The sequence below is a fragment of the Sus scrofa genome, chromosome 13, assembly GCF_054392235.1.
Source record: "Sus scrofa isolate SSC_HxYL_T2T_F1_AM1 chromosome 13, Sscrofa_HxYL_maternal_Yorkshire_Landrace_v2.0, whole genome shotgun sequence".
NCBI lineage: Eukaryota > Metazoa > Chordata > Mammalia > Artiodactyla > Suidae > Sus > Sus scrofa.
The window spans coordinates 160,588,038-160,607,709 of record NC_139395.1 but is presented as its reverse complement, the minus strand read 5'-3'; the positions used below and the strand labels follow the sequence as shown (position 1 = coordinate 160,607,709).

At 39.3% G+C, this 19,672-nt stretch overlaps 1 protein-coding gene across 1 annotated transcript in view; it reads right to left on the bottom strand.

Annotated features, from left to right (window-relative positions):
- NAA50 (N-alpha-acetyltransferase 50, NatE catalytic subunit) overlaps positions 1–19,672 on the bottom strand; it is a 574,571-nt gene that overhangs the window by 365,058 nt on the left and 189,841 nt on the right. The gene's annotated exons all lie outside the window — the stretch shown is intronic.

Sequence of the window (19,672 nt, the reverse complement as noted above, 5' to 3'; positions counted from 1 at the left end):
CATTGCACTAGCTTCTTACTTGTGACTTGCTCCTGATTTGAAGGGGCTACGGGAAGCAAGGACTAACTAAATAGAGGGGCCTTCTGGCCCCAGGTGCTTCTGGTACTTCGCTGTAGCTCAGTCCTGGCTCCTACTCCTCCAGCAGGGAATAGCTGGCACTGGCGTGTCTAGCCCGTGGTACCAGCTGGCACCTATAGATCAGTAGGTGTTCAAAGTGAGTCACCATCCCAGGTCTCCATCCCGCCTGCCCCCAGTTTGAGGACTGTAATCATGCCTTGAAAGATACTGAAAGGGTTTAGGTCTGTGATCAGTTGAAATAGATTCTTGGGGAATCCATAGGAGTCTGAGGTTTCCTATATACCTTGGGGGAGGGATATTTCCTTCTTCTCTGGAAATAAAGGGAAAAGATTCTGTGAAAACATACTTCAAACCAAACACTTGTATAATTAAAGCATTTTAATAAAAATTTCAAATAAAGACCATCAAAAGGTCAAGATTAGAGTGTATAAGCAACCATCTTCTCTAGGATGTTTTTTTATGTGGAGGCAGCTTGGAGCTCACTGAGAAACCACAGAGTTAAATGATTATCTTGTGCCTTCCTGATTAGGAACAGGCTGCTCTCTGCAGTTTGATTAGTCTCGCTCGTAGCTATGGGATTACAGCTTATTAAAACTGACAGTGCTGTGTAGGGCAGGGAGCCAGGAAGGTCAAACTTACATGCTGAGCCAGCCACCAGCAAGGCTGTGCCTTTACCTGAAGATTTGGTGTAATTGGCATCCATTTTAATAGTCTTTCATTTATTTCATTTTTGTCAACTTTCAGGTCTCTTCCTTGTTTTACACCTTTTCTGTCCCTTCTTCCTCATGGGAGTCCTTGACTTAGGACCACATAACCCAGATACCAGTTAGGCAAACAAGAGAATCAAGCCCGGTGTAGGCAGTGCGAATTAGGGTAACAGTACATCCTGACTGCCCACAACAGTCCTGGTTTATGTCTGTGGTTCAGGCTTAATTACTAACAGCGTCCCCTTTTATTCTAGTTTGGGCAAGTTATATTGTCAGGCAAATACAAGTGGTAGGGATGGTGAAACCACAGAGCAGGTGCCCCATCTAAATAGGGCAGCTGCTACTCACCTCTAGTTAATTGCTGCCATGGGTCAAGTGCTGTCAGGTCTTCCATTCCCTCAGAGAAGCCAAAACCCTGGATTTCAGGTGAAAGCACACAGTTTTTATTATTATTTACTTATTGCTTTTCAGGGCCACACCTGTGGCATATGGAGGTTTCAAGGCTAGGCATCTAATCGGAGCTGCAGCTGCCAGCCACAGCAATGCAGGATCTGAGCCGTGTCTGCACCACAGCTCATGGCAATACCAGATACTTAAACCTACTGAGCGGAACCAGGGATCAAACCGTCATCCTCATGGATACTAGTCAGGTTCATTACCACTGAGCAACAACAGGAACTCCCTCACAACTTTTAAATTCTGGATCAATTTTTTAAAAATAATCTGCTAACCAGACAAAACCTAAGTGTGTCTTTGCAGCCTTTGGTTTACAATATGGAGGGAAGGCTGGCATCTTTAACATTTAAAATTTTATCAATGATGCATCAAAACATGCAGAAAAAGCACCTATAGTTTCCAGCTCCTGCAGCTGATTACAGATTTCCACATTAAGAGATCCCCTTGTCCCAGCTCTGGCATGATCCTGAGATGACTCCCAAACCATCCTAAATCTGCCCTAAGGGACGTTGTGCTTGTCTTGCCCAACCTCTTTTATGGATGGGAACTGTTAGGCCTGGAGAAGAAAGCTGAGCAGTCACTGTGTCTTTCCTCTTAAGTTTAAACAGACACATATTTCTTTCCAGTTATTTGGCTCTTCCTGCATCTTACCCCATTTTCAGCTGGGCTGTGCCCTTCCAGGGTCAGCAGCGATTTCCTAGTACTCACGTTCGAAGGATCCTTTCTGACTCACAAAACCAGTTGGTACAAGGATACAAGGGCACCTTCTAGCATGAATAGCAATAGTCCTGGCTGACACAGTGAGAGCTCAATTACTGTTTGTCAAGTGAACGAATATCCTCGGAGCGGTCGGGGCATTGTCTTCAGATTTTACCCCCCTGAGCGCTGGTTAGAAGTGACTGGCGCAGCAGTACAAGGTAGAGTCTGGGCTGAATGTCTTGTCAGTGGTGGTTTTATCTCACTTTACTCTAGGCAAGCTCCCAGTGACCTGACACATTTTTATTTTCTCCTTTTACTCGGTTCCGCTTTCGACCATTAGCATCTTTGAGGGGATGGCCTCAAAGCAATTTCCCCTACTCTGACAAGAGGAACTCACAGTGAACTTTTCTTTTGTTCTCATTCCTCACGACCCACTTTGAGACCAGGCTGGAGTTGCCAAGGAGTTCAAACGGGCTGGTGCTCCTGCCAGTATGATTCAGAGGGATTAGCACGTGCCCTCAGCACACTCTCCCTAATGTTCGCCTCTTTCCCTGAACTGCTGTCCCCTGCTGTCTGTGCCTTTGTCTGAGAAACACATTTTCTCTTATTATCACCTTGTTCCCTGCTTCTTTCCAATGGCTTCAGAACAAAATCAAGATGTGGCTCTTAGTGGTCTTCTCTTTCTTAACAGCTTAGTGTCCCTTCCTTTTATTTAGTCCATTTTCCCTTCCCTCCCGAACAACATAATCATCTCGGCTTCAAATAAAAGTGTCATAACCATTTCCTAACTACTGCTTTATGGTTGCTATCAATAACGCATAGAGGGAGGAGATAAAAGGGAAGAGAAACCAAGAGGTAAGGGAGTGAGAGAATCTCAATGACTGGGAAACAGGGCAAGCATCTTCCAGACGTTTCTCTCATAAAGAAAGTTGGCAGTATTAGTCCTCAAGACTGAGCGTTACAGGTCCAAGTGGTCTGGTGCAGTTTTCTTCTAATTTTTATGCATGGAATGGGAAGATGGTCTCCCCTCAGAGGACCTGATTTCTTTCTGAACAGTTAAAATAGTGCTAAGAACCATCGCAGGGTCATTTTTATGTTGGTCATAAATCCCTTCACAGAATTCAATTACATAATAGATATGAGTTTTTCAAGTCACACCCCCCAATGCTAAAATATTTACCCACATTTTCCAGCATTTTCCATTCCCTACTCCTTTATTTTTATTTTCGATGAACAAACTTAAAACAACATTTTCATCACAATTCCATTTATCATTCCCCATGATGCCAGCTGAAGAAAACACAAAATATGCAAATATATTCAGTCCCCCACCTAGTAATTACACATCAAAAGAGAAGAGAGTGACAGAGTATGTTCAGTTTTATTCTTTTTTTTTTACCCTGTATCTGATTTTGGTAAGACTCCAATTTCATATTGTTTAAGTAGAAAAGTCACATCCAGTTGTGTTAAAAAAGTAAGTTCCTCCTTACTTTTCTACTTGAACATTCAGCTATTACTACAAATCCAACATGTCAAAAACCAGATTTATTGTCTATCTTCCTTCAATCAAACTAGATCTCTACTTCAATTCCCTTGCTTCTGTCAGTGGCACCTGTCTTCTAGTCAATCCAGCTGGAAAATGTGTTCCTTGGATGAATGATATAATTCATAAAAAGGATGGGGATAAGAGATTTTGAGAGATCCACAAGACTTGATGACTGGTTCAGAGGATGCAGTTAAGGCACAGTTCAAGGAAGATTACCACCTGTTCTGCCCTCATCCCCTTCTCGCCTGATCCCACTCCTCCCTTTCTCTTAGTTTTACCATTCACTGCTTCTTGGCTAAGCTGTCATAAATGTTGCCAGGGATTGAACCTGCACCACAGCTGTAATCAGGCCCACAGCAGTAACAATGTGGGACCCTTAAGCCACTGAGCCACAAGGGAACACCCCATAAATGTTATCTTTGTTGGGATACTCCTGATTAAAAATCTTCAATGCCCCCTGTGCCATTTATCTTTATTTTTTATTTTTATGTTTTAAAATGTTATCGAAGTATAGTTGATTTATGGTGTTGTGATAATTTTTGCTATACAACAAAGTGATTCAGTGATACATATTCCCACATCCATTCTCTTTCAGATTCTTTTCCCACATAGATTATCACAGAATATTGAGGAGAGTTCTCTGTGCTGTACAGCAGGTCCCTGTTGACCCCATGCCATTTAGATGAACACTAAGCTGGCTTCATGAATTTCTAGGCCTCTCATACTCTGATGCTATCTAATTGCCATGGGCTTTCCCACTCCCACCCTCCCCTGTGCTCCCTGCACTAAAAAAAAAAAAAACCTGAAACCCAGGATTTTCCCATTTTACTCCTTGACCTCCCTAAAATGAGAGCATCTGCTCTCCGGTGGGAACAAAGGCCAGAGGTAGGTGGGGGCATACGCCGAACAAACTTTCCTTGTGTGATCACCTCTCCTTTTGCTTGTGTGATCACCTCTTGTGGTTGCCCTCTGGGCACCCCTCCTGTAATTGCTCCCTGTTTCTCTAGGACTGCTAAGTCAAGATGGCTTAGTGACTCTTTTCTTTTCCCTTTTTTGTCCCAGAAATCTATAGCTGCATTTTAATGATGAGAGGACTGAGGAGTCACCCAGAGATGGTAATTTTGTTTTGGTCAAAGTCTCATACATTTACGTATAAATGAAAAACAAAAGGACATTTAAATTGTAGAAGGGGGGGGAATTAGCTTAGCTTTTCTCCTTGTCAGGAAAAGGATTCGTTGTTGACACAGAGGATTTAATGATATAATAATTTATCAACAAGCCTCATTTTATACATAAAGGGGGAACTCATGCCCCAGACAGAGTTGAACAGGAAATGAGAGGCAACGCTGGAAAGGAATCTAGGTTTCCTTTCTCAGCCCTCCTCCCTGTCCCCATCTCTTGTTCTGCCTCTACGCAGCCTCAGTACTTTTCAGCATCTCCTACATCATATACTAGGTGCATGTGATGATTAATTTTACTAGACTGGGTAAGGGATACCCAGATAGCTGGAAAACATTCTTTCTGAATGAGTCTGTGAAGGCGTTTCAGGAAAGATTAGATCTGAATCCATAGACGGAGTAAAAAAGTTCTCCCTCACCAATGTGATGGGCACCATCCAATTTCTTGAGGGCCTAAATAGAACTAAGAAGCAGAGGAAGGATGAATTAGTTCTCTTGCTTGAGCTGGGACATTCAACTTCTCCTGTCCCCTGGATAGTGATGCTCTTGATTCTTGGCCCTTTGGACGCAGATTGAAACTGATACCGTTTGCTCTTCTGGTTCTCAGAACTGCGTCACCAGCTTCTCTGGGCCTCCAGCTTACAGATGGTAGATCAGATTGTGACACTTTGGGCCTATATGATCATGTTAGCCAGTTCCTAAAATAGTCCCCGCTATCTATCTACCTGTCTATCTATCTATAATCTGTTTATCTATTCACCCATTCATATCCTATTGGTTCTGTTTCTCTAGAGAACCCTGACAGGCATGATTTTACCACTCTGGCAATAGCTACAGCCTCCTTGGCTGCTGGGAAAATAGTGATGCTTGAACACATAGATCATCCTATTTGTAGATGTATTTTAAAAAAATCTACATTGACCTCATTATGACAGTGGGCATCAAGGGAGTTGGCAAAGATGTCTCAAGCCTAGTTCAGAAAGATCACATAGACCAAGCTTTTCCCAATGTATTATGCCATTTATAATCCCTCCCATAATTGTAAGAGGCCCCACTGCTTTGTATGGATTGCTGGTTTGTGTTGGGAGTGATGTTCATCTTCCAGGGCTACATCAGGTGATCATGTCTTTTTCTTATGGGTCTTTGATGATCTATGGAATTTGGTTCAGCTAATCTGTACATAAAAACCAAATCACAGTGAGGGACTTGCCCCTATCTTGGCACTGGAGATATTGTTTGGTCAGATATGTAACCTCACCATCCTGATTTTTTCCAATATCTAGCATTCATTCATTCATTCAAGAAAAACTTATCCACTTCCAACTAAGTGTCAGGGGCTCTCTATACTTGGGATTCAGTGACAAACACCCCACAGAGAGCACCTGCTTTCATGGAACTTATAGACCAGGAGCAAACTCAAAATTACATATATTTTGCAGAGTCAGGAAATTTCACTTTTCTCAATAATTTATTAAATCATATCCAAGCCACAAAAGAAGAGTGAAACTGTCCTAAGAAATGAGAAAATGTGGAAAATCACTAGATAATAATACCTAAAGAAAAAACGTTAAGTGTTTTTTACTATTTGTTACTGAAGAAAGAGAGCTGCAGGCCAAATTAATGAGCTGAGATTGCCTCTTAGCTGGCTGCTTGATCAGGCTCACACTAATTCGGAATGAGTAGTATTCATTTTAAGGCTCCCAACAAATCCCACAAAAAAGTGTAATTGTCCCCCATTTGTATTTGAGAAAACAGGGCTGGAACAACCAAATGACTACACACAATTATGTACTTTGATTCCAGGACTATCTGATTCTGGAGTCTATGCTCTAATTCCAATCTCACCCCCTTCTCACTCACTAGCACTTGAGCTGGAGGGTAAGGCACTGCAATGGATACAGAGCCTGCCTTCTCTGATAAATGTACTTCTAGAGATGTGTCACTGATATTTTTAAAACAGAATTTGAAAGAAGTCATCTAATCTTGATGTCTAGAAGATAATAACCCTGCAATTACTCGAAACCTTTTTGGAGCAACATTTGGAAGTAGAGTTTGGGAAAGAAGTTCAGACTGGAAAGCATACCCAGTTCAGTGTTTTGTTTTGTTTTTTCTTTTCAGGGCTGCACCTGTGGCATATGGAATTTCCTTGTCTGGGGGTTGAATCCATGCTACAACTGCTGGTCTACACCACAGCCACAGTGATGCCAGATCCAAGCCACATCTGCGACCTACACTGCAGCTTGCAGCAACACCAACCAGATCCTTAACCTACCGAGTGAGGCCAGGGATTGAACCCTCATATTTATGGATACCAGGCAGGTTCTTAACCCACCAAGCCACAGTGGGAACTCCGAGCATTCTTAATGACAACACTGCTTAACATTTTATAAAATAATAAAGCTCATTTGAATCCATGGCTCATGAGAAGGTCAAGCTAAGTAATTCTGGTTATGATTTTTTTTAAAGAGTGTGGATATATGGGTCAGAGTAACTGCAAAGTAACTCACAACTGGTTTTCTTGTGTGATATTGAAGTCAGTAATGAGATCTTAGCAAGGAAGCCCCATTTGGAGTGTTCATCTGAAAAATAATGAAGAAGTTGCCATTTCGTACTAAGAGCAAGTTTGGATGCCCAATAATATCTGTTGAAGGATGAGCTGTTCATTCCATACACATGTATTGCTTGATTCTATGTCCTGCATTTGCTGGATGGTGGAGAGTCAAAGGTGAAAATGTCAGGGGTTTTGCTTTTGAAATCACAGCTTAGTGGAGAAAATAAACACTTCATTGCAAAACAGCACAGTGACTGCTTTGCTAGTGGGATAAGCAAAGTACGGTGGTATGACAGTTTTTCTCACCATGTTTTTTGAAACAAAATTAGAACATGTCATTTGATGAATATGAATCTACTTATGGGGCCAATGGGGAAAATAGCTGACTTGGTAAAAAGGGTATAGAGAGTTTTATCAAGGGAGATTCCAGGCCACTGACAAAGTTCCAGATTCCTCCCTGACTTGCCTGTGTTCTTTTCGTGATGCCATGTTGCCTCTGATTACCCTTCGGTTATCCAGTATTTCAATGATGCTATTTTAATATATTGGGATAAAAGTGTATTATTAAAATTAATTTTACTTATTTATTTTTACTTTTTTTTTCTTTTTTGGCCAACTTGCAGCATTTGGAGTTCCAGGCCAGAGATCAGATCCGATCTGTAGTTTCAACCTATGCCACAGCTGTGGCAGTGCCAAATCCTTTAACCCACTGTGTCAGGCGAGGGATCAAACCTGTGTCCTGGTGCTGCAGAGATGCCACCAATCCTGTTGTTTCACATCACGAATTTCTATTTTTATCTTTTAACTATGACTGGTAAAAAATGTTTAATTACATAACGTGGTTTACATTACACTTCTGTTGCATAGTACTGATCTAGAGGCTTGATCAGGTTCAGGTTTGATTTTTTTTTTTTTTTGGCAAGACTATTTCATGTATGGTGGTGTGTTCCTTTATGTGGAGGCACATAATGTTTTGTTCACTTTTTGTTCTGTTAAGATTGACCAGTGGTCCTGGCCTTGCAGCCTGATCCATCAGCTCTTCACCTAATAGTTGTGGCAGCCATTAATGATCATTTCCCAGAACCACTATTTCATTAGGGACTGAATTTTTTTTTTCCCCTCAAAATTCATGTTGAAACCCTAACCCCAGTGTGATAGCATTTGGAGGCAAGAGGCCTTTGCGAGATAACTAGGTTTAGATGAAATCATGATGGAGCCTTCATGATGGGATCAATGCCCTTATAAGAAAAAACCAGAAAGCTACTCCTCTCTCTCCACTATATGAGGATACAGCAAGATGGTGACCACCTACAAACCAAGAAAAAGCCTTTCACCAGACACTGAATCTTCTTGCACCTTGATCTTGGACTTTCCAGTCTCCAGAACTGTAAGATAGTAGCATTTATTATTTAATCTGTCCAGGGTATTCTGTCACAGCACAAATTGAGTAAGGCAGGGGATTTCTAGGTAACAGTCTAACACTACTTCTGCCTTTATTGGTAGAACTGTTTCTATAAACAAAAACTTACCCTCATCAAAGATTTGGTTATATTGAGGTTCAAATTATATGGAATAAATGCTTGATTATTTCCTTGTGTTTACCAGTTTCAAAAGAATGAGTTGTTTTCTTAGCATCCTCCCAAAGTAATTAATGAGAGTTTTTAAAAATTTATATTTTAAGTATCATAATGTACTCATGGATTTTAACTGTCTGTTGTTTTAAAAGCCATTCCATTTATCCTTTCTGATGCTCAAATTATCTCAACTTTGGCCATTGAGGGATCGTCCTGTTGGCTTCTGAGTCCTTTTGACACAATCCCAATGTTTAAAAAAATTTTTTTTTCTAGTATAATTAGATGTTCCAGGACCATATTTTGCATTTCTTTCCCTCAAAGAAATTTTGATTCCTTTCATCAGAAAGTGTCTTTTCAGAAGCCATTAACTAGGTTCTAGTATTTATTGCTATACTTTATGGTCATAGCTTCTACCTTTTTTTCCCCCCAGTGAAAAGAGCAAAGAAAATACATAAATACATACATACATACATGTATGTATACGTGTGTGTATTTTATATATATATGTGTATATATATATATATAATTTTAAAAATTTATTTTATTTTATTTTATTTGCTTTTTAGGGCTGCATCTGCGGCATATGGAAGTTCCCAGGCTGGAGGTTGAAATGGAGCTACAGCTGCTGACCTACACCACAGCTCACAGATCCTTAACCCACTGAGCAAGGCCAGGGATTGAACCCACATCTTCATGGATCCTAGTTGGATTCATAACCTGCTGCCCCACAATGGTAACTCCCAAGAAATACATATTTTTAAAAAGAGAAAATACATTGTGTAGTCAAAGTCAAATTTAGATTATGAGGTCTTAACACAATTTTTGTACTTTATATTTGTATCTCCTTTTATACTGAAAATCTTAGTTCCTAATGACATCAGCCTAATTTCGTATTTTGCTTTTTACCCTCCCCCCACAAAATATACACCAGTGTCAGAATAATAATTCTAATACCATTACCAACAATATGATACCTCATAGCAGTTTAAAGTTTTTTATAATTTTTATGCTTTTGGAGATGTACACCTCTTAGAGATGTACAGTCAATGTGTTTTTTTGTTTTGTTTTGTTTTGATTTTTAATTACTCAATGAATTTATTACATTTATAGATGTACAATGATCATCACAATCCAATTTTATAGGATTTCCATCCCACACCCCCAGCGCATCCCCACACCTCTCAACCTGTCTCATTTGGAAACCATAAGTTTTTCAAAGTCTGTGAGTCAGTATCTGTTCTGCAAAGTTCTTTGTGTCCTTTTTGCAGATTCCACATGTCAGTGAAAGCATTTGATGTTGGTGTCTCATTGTCTGACTCATTTCACTTAGCATGATAGTTTCTAGGTCCATCCATGTTGCTAAAAATGCCAGTATTTTGTTCCTTTTAATGGCTGAGTAATATTCCATTGTGTATATGTCCCACATCTTCTTGATCCACTCTTCTGTCGATGGACATTTAGGTTGTTTCCATGTCTTGGCTATTGAAAATAGTGCTGCAGTGAACATCAGAGTACATGTATCTTTGTGATTCACGGTTTCCTCTGGATAGATGCCCAGGAGTGGGATTGATGGATCAAATGGTAGTTCTATTTTTAGTTTTCTGAGGAATCTCCATACTGCTTTCCACAGTGGTTGCACCACTTTACAATCCCACCAACAGTGTACTAGGGTTCCATTTTCTCCACACCCTCTCCAGCACTTACTGTTTGTAGGCTTTTTGATGATGGCCATTCTGGCTGGTGTAAGATGGTACCTCAGAGTGGTTTTGATTTGCCTTTCTCTAATGATGAGGGATGTTGAACATCTTTTCATGTGTTTTTTGGCCATCTGTATGTCTCTGGAGAATTGTCTGTTCATTTTTTGATGGGGTTGTTTCTTTTTTTGGTATTGAGAGTTGCAGGAGGTGTTTATAAATGTTGGAGATTAATCCCTTGTCAGTTGATTCACTTGCAAATATTTTCTACCATTCTGTGGGTTGTCTTTTCATTTTGTTTAGGGTTTTCTTTGCTGTGCAGAAACTTTTTAAGTTTAATTAAGTCCCCTTTGTTTATTTTTGTTTTTATTGTCATTACACTAAGAGGTAGATCTGAGAAGATGTTGCTGTCATTTATGGAAGAGAGTGTTTGGCCTGTGTTTTCCTCTAAGAGTTTTATAGCGTCTGGTCTTATATCTAGGTCTTTAATCTAATTGGAGTTTATTTTTGTGTATGGTGTTAGGGAGTGTTTAAATTTCATTCTTTTACATGTGGCCATCCAGTTTTCCCAGCACCACTTATTGAATGGGCTGTCTTTTCTCCATTGTATACTCATGCCTCCTTTGTCATAGATTAATTGGCTGTAGGTGTGTGGGTTTAATTCTGGGCTTTCTATCATGTTCCACTGATCTATAGTTCTGTCTTTGTGCCAGTACCGTATGGTTTTGATGATTGTTGCTTTGTAGTATATCTGAGGTCAGGGAGCCTGATGCCTCCAGCTCCATTTTTCTTTTTCAGGACGTCTTTGGCTATTCTGGGTCTTGTGTGCTTCCAAACAAATTTTAATATATTTTGTTCAAATTCTGTGAGAAATGTCCTTGGTAATTTGATAGGGATTGCATTGAATCTGTGGATTGCCTTAGGTAGTATAGTCAATATTGACTCTTCTAATCCAAGAGCATGATATGTTCTTCCATCTATTTGTGTCATCTTTGATTTCTTTCATCAGTTTTCAGAGTACAGGTCTTTTGTCTCTTTAGGTAGGTTTACTCCTATGTATTTTATTCTTTTGGATAAGATGGTAAATGGGATTGCTTCCCTAATTTCTCCTTCTGATCTTTCATTGTCAGTATATAGAAATGCAGTTGATTTCTGTGTATTAATTTTGTATCCTGCGACTTTACCAAATTCATGGATGAGCTCTAACAGTTTTCTGGTAGAGTCTTTGGGATTCTCTAGGTATAGTATCACGTCATCTGCAAATAGTGATCGTTTTACCTCCTCCTTTCCAATTTGGATTCCTTCTATTTCTTTTTCATCTCTGATTTCTATGGCTAGGACTTCCAAAACTATGTTGAAGAGTAGTGGCGAGAGAGGACATCCTTGTCTTATTCCTGATCTCAGAGGGAATTCTTTCAGCTTTTCACCACTGAGAATGATGTTCGCTGTGGGTTTGTCATATATGGCCTTTATCATGTTGAGGTAGGTTCCCTCCCTACCCACTTTCTGAAGGGTTTGTATCAGAAATGGGTGTTGGAGGAGTTCCCATCATGGCGCAGTGGTTAACGAATCCGACTAGGAACCATGAGGTTGCGGGTTCGGTCCCTGCCCTTGCTCAGTGGGTTAAGGATCCGGCGTTGCCGTGATCTGTGGTGTAGGTTGCAGACGCGGCTCGGATCCCGCGTTGCTGTGGCTCTGGCGTAGGCCGGTGGCTGCAGCTCCGATTCGACCCCTAGCCTGGGAACCTCCATATGCCACAGGAGCGGCCCAAGAAATAGCAATAACAACAACAACAACAACAACAACAAAGACAAAAAAAAAAAAAAAAAAAAAAAAAGAAAGAAATGGGTGTTGGATTTTGTCAAAGGCTTTTTCTACATCTATTGAGAGGATCATATGGTTTTTATTCTTTAGTTTGTCAATGTGGGGTATCACACTGATTGATTTGCGGATATTGAAGAATCCTTGCATCCCTGGGATAAATCCCACTTGATCATGATGTACAACCCTTTTAATGTATTGTTGGATGCAGTTTGCTAGCATTTTGTTGAGGATTTTTGCATCTATGTTCATCAGTGAAATTGGCCTGTAATTTTCTTTTTTTTGTGGAATCTTTGTCTTGTTTTCATATCAGGGTAATGGTGGCCTCATAGAATGAGTTTGGGAATACCCCTTCCTCTGCCATTTTTTGAAATAGTTTCAGAAGGAAAGGTGTTAGCTTTTTAGACGTTTGATAGAATTCACCTGTGAAGCCATCTGGTCCTGGACTTTTGTTTGTTGGAAGTTTTTTAATCACGGTTTCAATTTCAATCCTTGTAATTAGTCCGTTCATCTTTTTTATTTCATCTTGGTTTAGTCTTGGATGATTGTACCTTTCTATGAATTTGTCCATTTCTTCTAGGTTTTCCGTTTTATTGGCGTATAGTTGCATGTAGTAGTCTCTTAAGATTATTTGTGTGATGTCCGTTGTTACTTCTCCTTTTTCATGTCTAATTGTATTGATTTGAGTCCTCTCTCTTTTTCTCTTGATAAGTCTGGCTAAGGGTTTATCAGTTTTGTTGATCTTTTCAAAGAACCAGCTTCTCATTTCGTTGATCTTTTCCATGGTTTTTTTGTTTCTATTTCATTGATTTCTGCTCTGATCTTTATGATTTTTTTCCTTCTGCTAACTTTAGGTCTTGCCTGTTCTCTCTCGAGCTGCTTTAGATGTAAAGTTAGCTTGTTTATTTGATTGAGCTTTTTCTTGTTTCCTGAGGTGAGCTTGTACTGCTATAAACTTGGCTCTTAGAACAGCTTTTGCTGCATCCCATAGGTTTTGAAGTGTTGTGTCTTTGTGGTCATTTGCTTCTAGGTATTTTTTAATTTCCTCTTTGATTTCTTCAGTGATCCATTGGTTGTTTAGTAGCATGTTGTTTAGTCTCCACGTGTTTGTGTTTTTTCCAGTTTTTTTTCTTCTCGTTGATTTCCAGTCGTATAGCGTTGTGGTCGGAGAAGATGCTTGATGTGATTTCAATTTTCTTAAAGTTACCAAGGTTGGATTTGTAGCCCCAGATGTGACCAATCTTAGAGAATGTTCCATGTACACTTGAGAAGAATGTGTATTCTGTTGCTTTTGGATGGAATGTCCTATAAATATCTATTAAGTCCATCTGGTCTAATGCTTCATTCAGGGCCTGTGTTTCCTTATTGATTTTCTGTCTAGGTGATCTGTCCATTGCTGTAAGTGGGGTGTTAAAATCCCGCACTATGATTGTTTTATTGTCGATTTCTCCTTTTAAGGTTGTTAGCAGTTGCCTTATATATTGTGGTGAAACTATGGTGGGTACGTAGATATTTAAAATTGTTATATCTTCTTCTTGGATTGATTCTTCGATCATTAGGTAGTGACCTTCCTTGTCTCTTAAAATATTCTTCATTTTAAAGTCTATTTCGTCTGATATGAATATTGCTACTCCAGCTTTCTTTTGATCCCCGTTTGCATGAAATATTTCCTTCTATCCTCTCACTTTCAATCTGTATGTGTCCCTAGAAGTTAAGTGGGTCTCTTGAAGACAGTGTATGTATGGATCTTGTTTTTGTATCCATTCAGCCAGTCTATGTCTTTTGGTTGGGGCATTTAGTCCATTAACATTTAAAGTAATTATTGATATGTATGTTCTTATTGCCATTTTATTAATTGCTTTGGATTTGTTTTTGTTGCTCTTTTTTCTTCCCGTCTTCTCTTGTTCTCTCCTCTTGTGGTTTGATGACTATCTTTAGTGTTGTATTTGAGTTGGTTTTTCTTATTCGTTTGTGTATCAATTGTAGATTTTTGGTTTGCAGTTATTCTGAAGTTTTGATATAAGAGTCTATATATATACAAGATTGTTTTAAGTCGTTGGTCTCTTAATTGCAAGCATCTCCATTGTGCTGCATTTGTACCCTCCTCTTCTCACAATTTCTGATTTTGGTGGCATAATTGTGTGTGGATGATCTCATATCTTTACTGTATATATACCTTTACTGGTGAGCCTTGTCATTTGTGCTATTTTTGTTTTTGGTTGTGGCCTTTTCTTTTCTGCCTAGAGAAGTTCCTTTAGTATTTGTTGTAAAGTTGGTTTGGTGTTGCTTGAATTCGCTAAGCTTTTGCTTCTCTATGAAGCTTTTGATTTCTCCTTCAAATCTGAATGAGAGCCTTTCTGGGTGAAGTAATCTTGGTGGAGGTTTTTCCTTTCATCACATAAAGTATATCATGCCACTCCCTTCTGGCCTGCAGAGTTTCTGCTGAAAAATCTGCCAATAACCTTATCGAGGTTCCCTTGTATGTTATTTATTTCTTTTCCTAGCTGCTTTCTCTTTGTCTTTAATTTTGGTCAGTTTGATTAATATGTGTCTCGGGGTATTCCTCCTTCGGTTTATTTTCTATGGTACTTATTATGCTTCCTGGATTTGAGTGAGTGGTTCTTTTCCCATGTTAGGTAAATTTTCGGCTGTTATCTCTTCAAATATTTTTTATGTCCCCTTCTCTCTCTCTTCTCCTTGTGGCACCCCATAATACAGATGTTGGTGCGTTTAACATTGTCCCAGAGTTCTCTGAGACTCTCTTCATTTGTTTTCAATCTTTTTTCTCTTTTCTGTTCTGCATTTGTAATTTCCACTAATCTGTCTTCCACCTTGCTTATTCGTTCTTCTGCCTCCTGTATTCTGCTGTTGGCTGCTTCTAATGAATTTTTTATTTCAGTGATGGTATTTTGCATCTCTTCTTGTTTAAGTTTTATATCTTGTATCTCTTTGCTCAGTGTTTCCTGTAAATTATCCATCTTTGGTTATGGTTTATTTCCAATGTCTTGGATCATCTTCAGCATCAACAGTCTAAAGTCTTCTTCCTGGAGGCTAAGAATCTCCTCATTGCTTAGCTGTTTTTCTGTGGTTTTTCCTTTTTCCTTCATATGAGTTATAGTTCTCTGTCTTTTCATTTTTATAGTTTTTTGGTGTGATGACCTTTTTACAGATAATAGAGTTGTAGCCTCTCTTAATTCTGGTGTCTGCCCTCCTTGTGACTGAAGTTGGTATGGGGACTTTCTGTAAGCTTTCTGATGGGAGGGACTGATGCCTGCCCACTTGTAGGTGGAGCTGATTCCTATCCTTCTGGTGGGTGGGGCTTTGTCTCTGGGTGAGATTAGAGGTGGCTGTGTGCCTGGGGGGTCTTTAGGCAGTCTGTTTACTGAGGGGAGGGTCTGTGATCCCACCTGGATTGTTGTTTGGCCTGGGGCTTCTCAGTGCTAATGGGTGGGGCCAGATTTTCCCAAAATGGCCACCTCCAGAGAAAGGCATGCTGCTGAATATTCCCAAAAGCAAATATTCCCATTTGCTTCCAATGTCCTTCCCCCACAACAAGCCACATGCACCCCTGTTTTCCCAGGAGGTCCTCCAAGGACTGCAGTCATGTTTGACCCAGATTCCTATGGAGACTTTGCTTTGTGCTGGGACCCAGTGCACATGAAAGTCTGTGTGTGGCTTTTAAGAATGGGGTCTCCATTTCCCCCAGTCCCATGGAGCTTCTGAGCACAAGCCCCAGTGGCCTTCAATGCCAGATGCTCTGGGATCTCTTTCTCCCAGTGCCAGGTCCCCAGGCATGGGGACCTTACATGGGGCCCAGAACTCTCACTCCTGTAGGTAAGTCTCTGTGAACCAGTTAGTTTTCAGTCTGTGGGGCTTCCCACCTAGTAGGTATGGGGTTTCTTATATCATGTAATCACCCCTCCTACCCCTTGATGGGGCCTCCTCTTTGTCTTCTGGAGTAGGATATCTTTTTGAAAGTGTCCAGTCCATGAGTTCCCGTGGTGGCTCAGTGGTTAACGAATCCGACTAGGAACCATAAGGTTGCAGGTTCGATCCCTGGCCTTGCTCAGTGGGTTAAGGATCTGGCGTTGCCATAAGCCGTGGTGTAGGTCGCAGATATGGCTCGGATCCTGTGTTGCTGTGGCTGTGGTGTAGGCTAGCAGCTACAGCTCTGATTAGACCCCTAGCCTGGGAACCTCCATATGCTGCAGTAGCGGCCCAAGAAATGGCAAAAGACAAAAAAAAAAAAAAAAAAAAAGAAAGTAAGTGTCTGGTCTATTTGGTTGAAGATTGCTCACTATTTGGTTGTAAATTTTTTTGTTTTTAGGAGAAAAGTTGAGCTCCAGTCCTTCTATTCTGCCATCTTAATCCCTGACCATCAGTGTCCAGTTAATGTTTTATTCTTATTTTTATTTATTTATTTATTTATTTTTTGTTGTTGTTGTTGTCTTTTTGCCATTTCTTGGGCCGCTCCCACGGCATATGGAGGTTCCCAGGCTAGGGATCTAATCGGAGCTGTAGCTGCCAGCCTACGCCAGAGCCACAGCAACGCGGGATCCGAGCCGCGTCTGCGACCTACATCACAGCTCACTGCAACGCCAGATCGTTAACCCACTGAGCAAGGGCAGGGATCGAACCCTCAACCTCATGGTTCCTAGCTGGATTCGTTAACCACTGAGCCGTCACAGGAACTCCCAGTTAATGGTTTAAAGTTACTTAAATGACTCCTCTCTCTGTGGTTAAATCAACTCTATTCACAGATTAATTTATTTTATTTTGTTTTAATTGCTTGGAGTTGCTTATTATCATGAATATTTAATTCATATAAGGGTGAACTTATCCAGAACTGTGAGAAATAAATTTCTGTTTGTTATAAGCCAACACTGTCTATGGTATTTTTGTTATAGCAGCCTGAACAAGACAATGTGTGTGTATGGATATTTATTCAGAATTCATATGTGTTATGTGTGTGTTTATATATCTAATTGGTTTGTTCTGGTCAAGGGACATGAAGGATAGATTCAAAGGTTCCAACATTCCAGTATATCTAATAGGATTTTTATTATAGAAGGTATGGCTAACAACCTAGAGGATCATCTTTGCCATTTCCTCATCTTTAATAGAAGCATCTTGATATTTTTTAGGGAAGAAATGTGCCTACATAAAAATACTTGACTTTCTAAGTCTCCCTTGCAACTAAGGTAGGTGACCAGTTCTGGATGGTGAGATATCACAGGAATTCCTGCATGGGCCATTTTTTCCTTAACCAAAATCAAAGCTCCACTAAGAGAAAGCTCTTCACCTTACAGCATTCTCTTCCTGCATCTTACCAATAGACAAAAGTCTCAGTTGATTTTTGTAGAGTAATTTAACAGACTTTCAACAAACGTAATCACTACCTTTAAAAAAAAAAATTCCTGACCAAGATGAATTGACCCCCACAAATGCAAAATGCTTTCATGTTAGAACATCTGTTATATAAAATACCACACAGTAAGTTAAAAGAAAAAAAAAAAACTGTATCATCAACTTAGGAGATATAGAAAAAAGAAAGCATATTTGATAAAATTAAACATGCCTACATTCTCTTATTCATTCATTTAAAGGAAAAAGGAGCAGACTAAGTATTGGTGAGTTGAGAGTTGCTATATAAAGTGCGCCTTTTTAGGTGACATTTGAGTAGAGACCTGAAGGAAGTGAGGCAGTGAGCCAAGCTGTATCTGAGGGAAGAATGTTAGGGATATAGAATTTGAGATGGGAACATGTGTAGTGCTTTCTACGTTACAAAGACACTAACTCTTGGCACTTATGGGTAGAAGGAAACACCATTAATTGGACAAAAGACATCTATCAACATCTTGTATAAAGTTAATAAAGAAACTGATCAGTTTATTAACTGTATCACCACTTCTATTCCATGTTTCACTAAACATCCTAGACAATGAAATAAGATGAGGTTTTAAAAGAGCAACAGGTATGAAAATTACAAAGAAGTTTTAAAACAGAACTTATTTCCAGTCAACATCTTTGACTGCATAGGAAATTTAAGTCAATCTATAAACTGCAAGAGATAATCAGAAAATCATTGAAGGTTTCTAGATCAATATACACACATTGAGAACAGATTTGTGGTTGCCAAGAGGGAGTGAAGAGGGAGTGGGGTGAACTGGGAGTTTGTGGTTAGTTGATACAAACTACTACACTTAGAATGGATAAGCAATGAGGTCCTACTGTATAGCACAGGGAACTATATCCAATCTCTTGGGGTAGATCATAATGGAAGATAATATAAGGAATATATATATATATATATATGACTGGGTCACTTTGCTGTACAGCAGGAATTGGCATAACATTGTAAATCAACTATACTTTAATAAAAAATATTGTAAAAAATCAATATAAATGATTAATTGTATTCTATATTCCAGCAGTAAGAAAACGGCAATTAAATATTTCATCAACAATAGCAAGAAAACTAAAGTGTCTAGGAAAAAATAATACCCATTAGATTAGCAAATTAAATAGGTATTGATAAATGGAAACTCTTATAAACTAAAGATGGGGGGTTAGTTAATAAAAACACATTGGAGGGAAATTTGATAATATCTTCTAAAGTAGAAGATGGGCAAATCTTTCTACCAATAATTTCTCTTTTATGTTAATATCCTAGAGAAAATCCAGCACACATGCTCAAGGATATGTGCCTAAAAATATTCATTATAATTTTTAAGACAATAAAGATTTGAGAAAAGATTAAATTATTATCAAAATAAGAATGGCATATTTATATAGAGTTAAAATGCATTATTGAACTAAACCTACATGTATCAACTTTTGAGAAAAAAGATTTTCAGAGAATAGTACCGTTATGTATTTTGGGAGCATGTAATACAATATGGATATATGCATATGTAGTAAAGGATAAAACATGATGAAAATGATAAACATTTAATGGCAAACAGTTATTCCTTTTGGGCACAGAATGAGGAAAATGCTCTAAGGATGATTATTTTACGTGTATTTGTAATGTATCCTTTCTTTTAAAAGATTTGAAATCAATTTGGCAAAATATTAACATCTGATAAAGCTATTAGGTACAATATATTCTCTGAAGTTTTCTGAGTGTTCAATACACTTTATACTCTTTTCAAAAGTGTAATAAATCATCCAAAAGGGCAACGTTTTTAATCTCATGGGCTACTCCAGGGTTGCCGAATTTAGTGTTTCTATCACTGCGATGTTCCAACTCCCCTCTCTGACTTCCCGTCTCCTTTTTAGGAAGTTAGTGAAAAGTTGTATCTATGGAACCACCAGGGCAGCCCAATGAGAACCAACTATTTATTTGTTCTCTATGTCCCCCTACCC